A 12,621-nucleotide genomic window follows, 5' to 3' on the forward strand; every position below is an offset into this window, starting at 1 on the left:
TTTTAAATCGCGTAATTAGAAAGGAAGTTACAGGCGTTTGAAACTACCCCTGCAGGCATTGGGGTTGAAAATTCAACCCCCTCTCACTTGGGGAGGGTTGGTGATCCTGGTCTATAAGTTTGTGGATTAACTACTGTTGGTTAGGCGAACATATTCCCAGAATTTAGAGACAATCGAAAAACATGACTTTTTGAGTTGGGGCAGTTGAGGAATAATGCCCCATATATACTATGGAAACTGCCAAACTGTACATACGTTTATACCCTTGGTACTACATGCTTGTAACTGTCCATAATATATTATTGCATGGAGCTGATGTTATGAAACATTTTTCATTACCAACTGGACAGTTTTCCGAAGAAGTAGGTGAAGCTCGGAACAAAAACTACAGGAATATTCGAGACTTCAATTCACGCAAGTTTTCTCGTGTTCCTACTAAAACTGATTTAGCACACAAACTGTTAGTGAGTTCGGATCCATGTATCAATTACGAAAGAAGAAGTATTCCAAAATTCTGAAATTTATAAAAAAGTACTTGTTTTTCTGCGTTGATTGCCAATCCCGTTTTCTGATATGAATCTCTGCAAACTTAGGGGTTTGCCTATCAAGTTATTGGGTTATTGTCAAAAGATTTTATATTGAGTTAATCTTAGCATGCTTGTTTATCTAAAGCAAACAAATTTCTATGCGAAAGGGCCAAAATTTTGAATTTGTCTATAAAAATTTTAATTCTTATATTTTATAAAATATTATTAAATATTTATTATTTTAAGATATAACTGAAGTCGTTCTGGCGATTGAAGGAAATTATAATTTGAAAAAATCTAAAATTTTAATATTTTGACATAAGAATTGTTTATAACAATGGTTATTAAATACTTTTAAAGTATTCTTGTAACTATATATCATTCCTGAATTAATAAGTAGCACTTTTAGTAAACAGAAATTTTTTTACCGATAATAACACTATTTGCTAACTTTTTCATAAAATTTGTTGATAACAAATAAGTTGACTAATATGCAAATTATATGTACTCTATGAGTCTCTAAACATTTATTTAACAAAATATAAAGTTTACATAATCAGTTATTAAAGCGTAAAAAATTTTTATGTAAAAAATTTCAGTTTTTCCATGCTTTAAGTGAAAAAATTATTGATAAACAAGTATAAGAGACAAAAGTTCAGAGCGTCAAGCTCTTCAGAATTTAATGAACTTTAATTTTTTTAAATTTCAATCAGACCAAAATTGAAGGCTCTGGACATTTTTGAACGAAAAAAGTGCATTTCCTCCCACTGTGTGTCCGCAGGGAGGTGTTTTATCACCCTTGCTGCGGTGCCTGGTAGTGGATGAATTTCTTTATCTACTCACGAGTCAGGGCCTCTACGTTATAGTCTATGCGGAGCATATACTGGTTATCGTGCGCGGTCAGCACCTGGATGCGCTCTTCGGAATAATACAGCAACCACTAAGAATAGTAGATTCATGGTTTAAGAGGACTGGTCTATCAGTCAATCCGAGTAAGACGGATGCAGTTCTGTTCGCCAGAAGGTACAAGTGGGGAACCACGAGTACATTGAAATTGGCTGGACAAAAACTGGAAATCAAAGGGCAAGCCTAATATTTAGGAGTAATTCTGGATAAGAAACTGTCATGGAACGAGCACCTGGAAAACAAGTGCAAGAAGCTAGTAGCTACTCTTCCGCTCTGTAGAAGAGCCATAGGGAAAAGCTGGGGCTTGAAACCAGAGACACTTACGTGGATTTACATAGCCATCCTGCGACCCAGAATAACACATGCGGCAGTCGTATGATGGAGCAGGGTTAAACTTTCTACTGTGAAGTCCCGACTCGAAAGAATCAGGGGACTGATTCTGAGAGGTATCACTGGTGCATCGAAGTCGATACCCACGATGGCCCTGGGGGCACTAAATGGTTTGGAGCCTCTCCAGCTCACCATAAAGACCGTTGCTGCGAAGGCGGCCTGGAGATTAAATATGGTAAGCGATAGCAGTATCTCGACAGTTATGCGGATACCAATCGATAACAAAAATTGTTAACTGTTTATTTATACATTCCGAACGTTTGTTGCATGGCTTATCTACCACCTTCAAATCTCCGAGAACGATAACACCAACACGGACTTAAGGGATGAGCTGTCACTTCCAAGGGTTTGCCGAATTTACTAACGACCAGGGTGAATTACTTATCACCAACCACATTTCCGTCATCTTGTGCCTCCAGTTTCAGATTTAGCACGAAAATTCGGGCCTCAACTTCTCATCAAGGGAGCGTTTTCACTCGGTGGAGAATTCACAGTTTTCTCTTTCTATCTTGTCGCCGAGGTTTGACGTCACAACTACAACTGCCACTCCATGGTATAGCCACCTAGAACCAGTCCAGTAACTATACCACTACAGTTATCGGATATGGTCAAAGCTCAGACTGGGCCAATCAAAGCTCTAGCAGTACGTCGCCATCTTGGTAACACTGCAAATACCATACCAGGGAGTTATCGCACCACCTAACGCTACCCTGATCCGAGTACGTCACATTGGTTCAAAATGCACGGACACTGGTGAAGATCCACAACCGACGATCGGAAACTGGGCAAGTGTGGTCTCATCGGTCCTCGGATGGAAAATCATTTGCACATCTACATTGAGATACGACCATGCAACGAGCGACCACCTGAAAAATACAAAATGTTAAATTGGTAACCCTGTTTATGCCGTAAGCTTAGGAAACTTGTAAATATGCGCATGCGCGCCCTCTGTGGTCGAAATTAGTTAATAGGATATTTATATTTGTATAATAGAGCGACGGATCCACGTGGATTATGGATGTATGATAATGAAACCTGGTAATTACATTTTGAACTGAGTTTTCTGTTTCAGTTATAGATTTTTTGAATTTTCCCACACGAAAATTAGAGTTACGGTGAATTACCGGAGTTTCGGATATTTTTCATTGTAGTTTTACGGAAATTCATAATCCACGTTCAGGCCAGGATTTTACTAGCATTTACGTCGTCAAAATAAATAGTAGATTAATGGAAACTATAGTTTTGTTCTAGTCTAGTCCCTCCAGGTGGCGCGCTGCCGAGTAAGGCTCCGGGAAGTTCAGGTGAAGGTTAAGTTATCGGCATGCTACCGGTCAAGATTCATGAAACTTTCTTCTGCAAAGATACATGAAGATTGGGATCTGGGTTTAGTGGGGACATTGCCTTGATTTATTTAGGTAAATCGTATTCGGTATCTGAAAATAGTTTATATTTTAGTTATGGGAGATCAGGTCATGGGAGATCAGGTATTCAAGCACATTAAAACTTTAATTTCGATGACAGTTTAGTATTTAGCTTATAAAACCATGACCAAACGTACTTTTATTTAATTATTAATTTTAGTTCTAGAATTATCACGATAGTGGCGCTGTGATTCATGTTTGGTCGACTTCTGTGCTGAACGAAAAATAAATTCTTGAAATAAGTGAAAGATTCCTCAGTAAACGTTAAAGTACCTAATTTAGTCCTTGTTTAATTATTAATAACTTTTGATTACCTTTTTCTTTAGCGATATTTATGTAAAATTCATATTATTTCTTTTGTAATTTCAAATTTTTCCACTTTTTGTTTAAACTCAGGAACTTTGACATATTTCAAGGATCACTTTACTTCCAGGCCGTTTTATTTTGGAAACCGGCGAAACTCACTTACTAATAATAGTTATTGTGGATTGCACTGTTATTTAACACTTTATTTAGAAAATAATTGTGAGATTGTCTCTTAGATGGTAAGGATCAGTAGTTCCGAGTTTCTTCGGTAGTGCGTTGCGGCTTGAGTTTCTGTGAACGCGCCCTCACGCGAGAAGCTCGTTGAGATGACGGTCTAGGCGCGTTGCACAGGACCTATCACTTTCTCACTTTCATTTCATTTGATTTCCTGTTTGGGCTTCACTCCTGCCATTGCCCGGCTTGGCCCCTTTAAGTGCCTTCGCGTTGCTTGTTGGTTGTCCAGTCAGTGCATAATTTTGTTATGTCCGCTATCTGTTTTTTTCTTGATATGCCGCTGAGTTTTCAGGTTAGAGTTTCTCGTGTTTGCGGCTCAGCGCCATCGGCCACGTGTTTCTTTTAAGCCTGATCGATTTTGGTCTTAGGTAGCAGCTTCAAACTTTTATAGTAATTGTCGCGGGTTAACATTAATGTTACCGGCCCGATAATTATTGTTTTTCTCTCAATAAATACCAGTAAACAAGTTACTTTTGATCTTTGGAAAATTGGCCGTTGGACTTTTAAAGACTCCACCCTCTTGAGATACCCGTCTTATCCTCTCCTTGCTTTCTTCCCCTCATTTTCAGGTTGCTAGCTGATTCTATTTATTTTCACATTTTACCGTGCTAAATGTTTAAGTTTTTGCTTTTGATATATTAGGCAATTTAAAGGGCCTGGCTGGCGCCCAAAAATCATCGATTGATATACGTTTATGTACACGCGTACGCGTATACATATACGTATATACTACCAATACCGATCTGCCATTTTGAAAGGTGCTAAATAAATCACCTTCGCAATGGCGCCCAACCTTTTGATAGTTACCGGGTTTTATTAAATCCGGACAACGGCCATTCTACGTTTTTTTTAGTCTTTTTTTTGCGCACTGACTCGGATTCATTTGTATTTTTTTTACATAGTTGCGTTTTGCGAAATGTACTGCCAACATTTCGGCTTCATCCCACCCCTTTTCCACGGCCTTCCGGGTTAATTAAATTTTTGTTGTTGATGATAAATTAATGAATTAATTTGATACATGATTCAATTGAATTGTGAAAGGAGAATTTTGATAGAAGGTTTGAAAATAGAATTCTAAATCTGAACCATTGATGTGAAAAATATTGATTTACGTTGAATAACAAATTAAATTAAAATTGACTACTGCGTAATTTGAGATTTATTAGAGTGAGATGGAATGCTTAGTTTCCGAGATGTGTATCCCAACCCTTGGGCAGCTTAAAGTGCCTCATTAATTTCGAGGAATTCAGTCGTGTTACCTGTTGGCAATTATGAGCGCCCAGAATAAATAAATATTTCTTTTTGAGAATTATGATCGGAATTTTCGAGTTGTTTAGTTAACAGTTTAATAGACTTTTGGTAAGAACTAATTTACTAATTATTTTATGTTGAAATGGGTAAATTGCATTGAACTCTAATTGAGTGAAATGTTAAATCATTTTAATTAAGTTTGGGATTTTCGAGTTTTGATTTCAATCAACAATTTGATTTGAGTTCATTATAAATGGAAATTAGGGTTTTGGATTTAGATTAGACCTTTTGGATTTGTGTTTGGAACGAATTTGAAAATATTAAATTGCAAATTCGACATGGATTTACAAATTTGTGGGAATTCAAATTAACGTGATACTGATTCGAATTAATCCAGAAATTAAAATGCTTTTTTTAAATTTGAATCAGGTCTAGAGAATTCCGCTAAATCGGGATTGATTATTCAAACAAAATGTAGCTAATTAATATTAGTTATTTATTTAATTAATTGAAATTAATGAAATTTTGAATAATTCAAGTGTCACCAGAACTTCGGAATAAAATTTCCGATTCCACGATACGTACCCCTGGACAGCTTGGAGCTCTTTATTGAATTTCAGAAATTTATACATATAACCTTTTGGCAGCTAAGAGCGCCCAGGATTATAATAACTTATCCACAAAAAGAAAAACTTCAAATTAAGATGGTCTACTTGAATTAAACTTTAATGGGGATTATGGAATCAATTTAAATTAATTTAAAATTAATTAATTGATTTTGCTGTTTTAATTGATTTATCTTAACCTTGAACTTCCGGTCTTCGATTTAAATGAACAATTGTTTTAAAATTCATTTTAAAAATAAAATTAGAATTCTAACGGAGGGATTCAATTGAGAGTGATATCTTTGAATGGTTAATTTAGGTTCGCAAAATAGAGCAAATATTTAAATGGACAATTGAATTGAATATAACGGGAATTTTGAATATTAATGTATTTATCGGAACACTAGTACCCCTCACCCCTTTGGCAGCTTCAAGCGCCTAATTGATTGCGAACAATTTTATTTTAGTGTTCTTGTGGCAGCTCAGAGCGCCTTACCTCAAACATTTAGTGTATGCTTGCCACGATTTAGAAAATTATCAACGAATTGCCAATTCATTTATTTCGATTTGTACTGATTTAGGTATTATTGATTTATGTGATTTATGCGATTTATTTGATTTATTTGATTTGATTATGATTTTGTACCACTGTATATCTGATAATTGATTCACGCTGTGTTACCGATTGTACTGATTTATGTGTTGTTGATTTATATGATTCATTTGATTTATCGGAATTGTATATCTGACATTTGATTCACGATGTCTTATCGATTATCATTGATTTAATTTTCGATGGGTACCAGATTTTCCTGAGATTGCTTTCCTTGCCTTGTACTATGTAAATTATTTGATCATTGCCCTCGGCGGTCAGTACTAGCTCGGTGACCTTAACCGTGGAAACTATCGTCACGGCCACCAGTACTACCTCCTCAGCTACAAGTGTGGCAAATTCGTCGAACCCCTCGCAGATCGCGGTAACAACGCAATTATCTGTTACAGTTATGACAACCCGCGAAAGCGTCACGACTCTGCAAGGTCGTCCTAACCCCGGAAATGCAGGACTTTCGTTTAATTACGCTAATTTTTACGGATTTTCGTGCCCATTCTCGCTCACGCATCGGTCTTTTATCCCAATCGACAACGATTTCCCAATTCCGGACGCTTTTAGGTTTCCCGAGAATACCCGTAGAAGCACGCTAAACTTGACAAGCATTCCCCGCACCATCCATACAGATGACTCCCGACAGGGTAGTTTACACCTACCGGAGGCAGCTCAAACGGGTTCGCTACATCTGCCTAGTGTTCCCCAAGACACCCCTGTGGGAAGCAATTGCCGGGAAACTCTAAATCTCCCAAGCACGACACGATATAGCTCTTTAAATATTACTAGAGCCCCTCATATCACCTTAAACGCCCGTACGACCCAGTCTAACCTAAATTCACTACATCGTCCAGGTGTCTCGGTCACATAGTCGGAGCGGCGTCGAGTTCGAACCGGTACTATTCCGAGGTTCACACCCCAACAGAATATCCTTACAGAAACGATTAGGATTGAGGATTCTACGGACTCTGAGATTTCGGGGGGACACGTTGGCGGGAGGGCGGTTCCACTTTCTAGTAGGTTTACTCCTCGTGAAGGTGCCCGATTTGATCGATCAACATACGAAACACGTGATTCGCCTCTATATCGTCGGGGTAGCCATCCGAACACCGGTCACCGCGATTCGTTGGGTCTAAGACTGCCGAGAGGGCGTAATTTAGAACTCGACGACAAATTAAACCCCAAACGCGCCACCGATGAGCGGCCGGGTAGCGCCACTCGGTCACGACGACGTTTAGATAACTCTAGAGACCTTGAGAACATCATGCTGAATTGGAAGATAAATTTTGACGGGAGTGGTAGAACTAGCGCCGAGGATTTTCTAACACGAGTCGAGGACCAAACTAGGCTGACAAAGGTTTCCGAAAAGGAACTTTTACTTGCCATGCCCGTATTATTAGAAGGTATCGCCGAAGGGGTGATTAAAGAGTCCTCAAGTGAATGGTCGGCTCCTATAGTAATGGCCAAGAAGGGTGACGGGGGTTACCGGCTTTGTTTGGATTTTAGGAGGGCTAACGCCATCTCTAAGAGAGATGCCTATCCCCTTCCATATATGTCAGACATAATAAGGCAGCTTCGAGCTGCTAGCTTTATTTATTTCCTACCTTGACGACATCGTAGTGGTCACCGAAACTTTTGAGGAGCATCTGCGCTGGCTAGGGAAGGTTTTAGATAGGGTTTCCGAGGCCGGCTTGGCCATTAATCTTAGTTCTAGAATTATCACGATAGTGGCGCTGTGATTCATGTTTGGACGATTACTGAGCCGAGCGAAAAATAAATTCTTGAAATAAGTGAAACATTCCTCAGTAAGCGTTAAAGTACCTAATTTAGTCCTTGTTTAATTACTAATAACTTTTGATGACCTTTTTTGTTTAGCGATATTTATTTAAAATTCATATAGTTCCGAGTTTCTCCGGTAGTACGTTGCGGCTTGAGGTTCTGTGAACGCGCCCTGACGCGAGAAACCCGTTGAGTTGACGGTCTAGGCGCATTGCACAGGACCTGTCACTTTCTCACTTTCGTTCATGGTCTCGAATAGGACACTTCGCTATTTGTGGAACTTATCTCGGAATTTACTGCTTACACTTGAATTGTACTTTGGAAATAATATTTTTATTGCTTATAAAACCGATAACTACAACGGCAAACCATGTCAAAGGTAACCATTGCTGAGTTTGGCCCCTTTAAGTGCCTTCTCGATAACTGTCGGTTGTCGAGTCAGTGCGTAATTTTCTTATATCCGCTATCTTTTTTTTTCTTGATATGCCGCTGTGTTGTTAGGTTAGAGTTTGTCGTGTTCACGGCTTAGCACAATCGGCCACGTGTTCGTTTTAAGCCTGGTTGATTTTGATCTTAGGTAGCAGCTTCGAACTTTTATAGTAATTGTCACGGGTTTACATTAATTTTACCGGCCCGATAATTATTGTTTCGCCCTCAATAAATACCAGTTAACAAGTTACTTTTGATCGTTGGAAAATTGGCTGTTGGACTTTTAAAGACCGCACCCCCTTTATATACCCGCCTTATCCTCTCCTTGCTTTCTTCTCCTCATTTTCAGGTTGCTAGCTGATTCTATTTATTTTCACTTTTTGCCGGGCTAAATTTTTAAGTTTATACTATTGATATATTAGCCGATTTAAATGGCCTGGCTGGCGCCCAAAACTCATCGATTGATATACGTATATTTACACCTGTATACGTATACGTATATACTACCAATACCGATCTGCCATTTTGAAAGGTTCTAAATAGACCACCTCTGCAAGTTTTACAATGTGAGATTATGGTCTTGCTCCAGTGCGCCTATTAGGCAATGAAGTATGGCGATAAAAGAAAAATTCGAATCTGCTCAGATAGCAGGGTGCCCATCATAGCTCTGAATGGAACAGCGAAGCACATCGCTGCTAGTATAGGAATGCTTTGAGGCACAGAATAAGCTAGCAACAGAAATCCGAGTCACTCTGCTCTGGATCCCTGGACATAGTGGCATCAGGGGTAATGAGATATCGGACAGGCTAGCAAAGATAGCAGCAGAGGGAAATTTTACTGGATCTGAACCAATTGTAGACATTTCTAGTAGGTTGGTCACTGAAGATATTAACAGTTGGCTGACCGATGAACATCAGAATGAGTGGGATTCGGTCTCTGGCCGCAGACAGGCTAAAACACTCTTGGGCTCAAAGCTAAACTCTCATCGAGCTTGAAGAAAGTCCCCTCTGTCGTCTGATGGAGATGGCGATGGAGATGGAGATGGAGATGGAGGTGGAGGTGGAGGTGGAGGTGGAGGTGGAGGTGGAGGTGGAGATAAAATAAAATAAAACCCAAATAAAATAAAATGGAAATATTTTTTATTGGGATTTGATAATGGTGGAAATAAGGAGGATGAAAGAAATAAAAAAGAGAAGGAAGGGGATTTGGTTGGTGCCTTCTCATTTTTCTTTCCTCCTTTTTATTTTCGTCCAAAGTAAAGATAAATAATTTTCTTTTCTTCTTATTTTCTTTTTTAAGGGGGAAAGAAGGGGGCGAGGTGTTTCCTTTTTTTCAAATTCCAATGGGAATATCTTGTGGTGGTTGTCCAAATTTGGTCGTTGTGTTCTTGATTTTATTTTCAGGAATTCTTTTCATCATTTTGATAAATCTTTATATAAATCAAATATTATATGTCATGCTTATTTAAAGAAAAAGTTTGAAAATTTTCAAGATCAAATTTCAGTTTTCGAACACTTCTGATTGAAAATCATCTAACGTAACTATTTTAAAACTGTATAAAAATATTGCGAATAATTTTGTCTACCTCTAACACTTGATACAAAAGAATGCTTATACCTTGGGCGCACGACTGTTGGTTTTCACGCTCGATAATATATTTATCTCGCGGTCCGCCTTTGTATAAGCAGCTCGGTCTTTGTATATTCCTTGCACTTGTTCACAGATTTTTCTTAAGTAAAGGTCAAAGCATCGACAACAGTAATTTGGCGATAGTGACGTCCTTTTTGTTAAAGCTGCTTCGGCTTTAACGAATATATTCTCATCACATACTATTTCAGAACACAATTCGGAAATGAAGCTATAGGACACCACAACTACGATGTTGAACACGATGCGATGGAAAACTCAATTGAGAAAGTCTGTGTCACTGAGGTTAGGGATATAACTAAGAACTTGAAAAACGGTAAGGTTGTCGGGGTAGACGGTATTAACGCTGAAATGCTTAAACACGGTGGCGAATACATGCCACATAGAGTGTGCGAATTGATAAATTTATGTTTCGAGATGGGAGACGTCCCAGACGATTGGAAAAAAGCGATTATCGTACCAATATACAAGAGAAAGGGAGATAAAAGCGAGTGCAATAATTACCGAGGGATTAGCTTATTAAGCACCGTAAGGAAAATATATTCAAAAATACTTATTCGTAGGGTAATGAAAATAACAGAAGCAAAGATTTGGGAAATCCAAAGTGGGTTTATGCCAGCAAGGTCATGTACGGATCAAATATTCAGTTTAAGGCAAATAACAGAAAAAAGTTTGAGAGTAGGAAGAAAAGTTTTCTGTGCATTTGTTGACCAGAAAAAGCTTTTGACAAGGTAGATAGAAGTAAACTTTGGGAAGTCCTGAAAGAGTATGGAGTCATTGGATGGCTCCTACAAGCTATAAAAACAATATATACGAGTAGCAAAGCGAGTGTAATCGTAAATGGGAATGTGAGTGACTATTTCGATATTATTCAAGGAGTTAGACAAGGATGCGTTATGTCTTCATGGTTATTTATATTATTTATGGACAAGTGTTTAAGAATGGCTCTCTCCAACGAAGAGGGTGTGGATCTCGAAACAGTAAGGGTACGTGGGTTAGCGTTCGCAGATGATAAGGTTGCTATGGCAGAGTCTATCGAAGACTTACAAAGAATGTTGAATAAACTAGATGCAAGCATGAACAGCATGGGCCTATTTACTAGGGACGGGAAGATAGATGAGTAATTAGATAGACGAATAAATGAAGGTAAGAAGGTTATTGGTAGAGCAGGTCCCCTTATCAGAAGTAAAAATATATCAAATAAAGCTAAAATAGCAATACATAATTCCATATATGTACCGACAGTACTATACGGTAGCGAGACACGGACTTATCAAAAAAAAGATAAGAGTAAAATTAACGCAATTGATATGAGATTCATGTGCATAATATGCGGGAAAACCCTGATGGACAAAGTAAGTAACGATATAATTCTAAAAGAATGTGGTGCAGAAGAGACGCTAGTAGACACATGGGAAAGAAATCGGTTAAGATGGTTCGGACATGTTGAGAGAATGCCAAATGAACGACTAACGAAACAAGTGTATCAAGGTAAATTAAATGGCAGCGCGCCCAGAGGGAGACCGCAGAAAGAATGGTTAGAATGTGTGAATGAGACCCTAGTTAGAAGAGACATAAGAAGTCACAGAAACACGAGAGCCTGCATTAAAAAATGCATGGACATAAAAGAAGCTAGAGAAGTATGCCAGGAAAGGAAAGTATGGCGGCAAATAGTTGATAAAAAGAGTGTCAGTAGAGTGAATGAAGCCTGAAACAAAAGACCATGGCCACTAATGGACCCAAGCCGGGAACCTTACATAACGACTTCGTGTGGTTCTTCGCTTGGGGTGATTGCTAGAGAGATGGATCAGCAACCTGGGTCGGAGCAGTGTTGCGGAACGAAGGTGTTATTTACTCAAATAGCGCGAGAATTCTGGATCAATCTGAAAAATTTCTATCCCTTCCACACACCACCCCTTTCCCCTGCCGAGTGAGTCACGCCTACCCCGAATGGGAAATGGCTTAGTGGTGTAATAGTAATAATAATAACATATCTCGTGCTTCCCACTCGTATGTGTATCCCAACTTGTATACCATTTCTATAAATGTATATTATTACAATTCATTACATGCATTGATATTAAAACCGACGTAGTTTCATTGTCTCTTATAAAAAATGCGCATTCTTTAGAAAAATTTGTTATTAAACATTTTATTGCAACTTCTACCGGTTTTTCAAAAACTGAATTTGCTCATTTTCAATTTTATTTTCACGATTTAAACGTAGCACATACAGTATACAAATCAACCTTACCTTTCTTTAACTTCTAAATTAAATCACTACATAAGTGGCCCACGAAACTTCGATTAATAAAGGTTGGTGGCGGGGGGGGGGGCAATTAGTTTCAACCAAGAGTCATAGCTGGTTAGTGTTTTATGCTGAGAAATTCAACCAACCTTCAGCAGCATTGTGTTAGATGGGAGTTCATATAATCTCATTTTTACATTTCGGGCCCACAGTGGGAAAAAATGACATCTTTGGTTCATAATAACGCGCAGCCCACAAATATTGAGGGATTTTA

The sequence above is a fragment of the Belonocnema kinseyi genome, chromosome 9 (assembly GCF_010883055.1).
Source record: "Belonocnema kinseyi isolate 2016_QV_RU_SX_M_011 chromosome 9, B_treatae_v1, whole genome shotgun sequence".
In the NCBI taxonomy this organism is placed as follows: Eukaryota; Metazoa; Arthropoda; class Insecta; order Hymenoptera; family Cynipidae; genus Belonocnema; species Belonocnema kinseyi.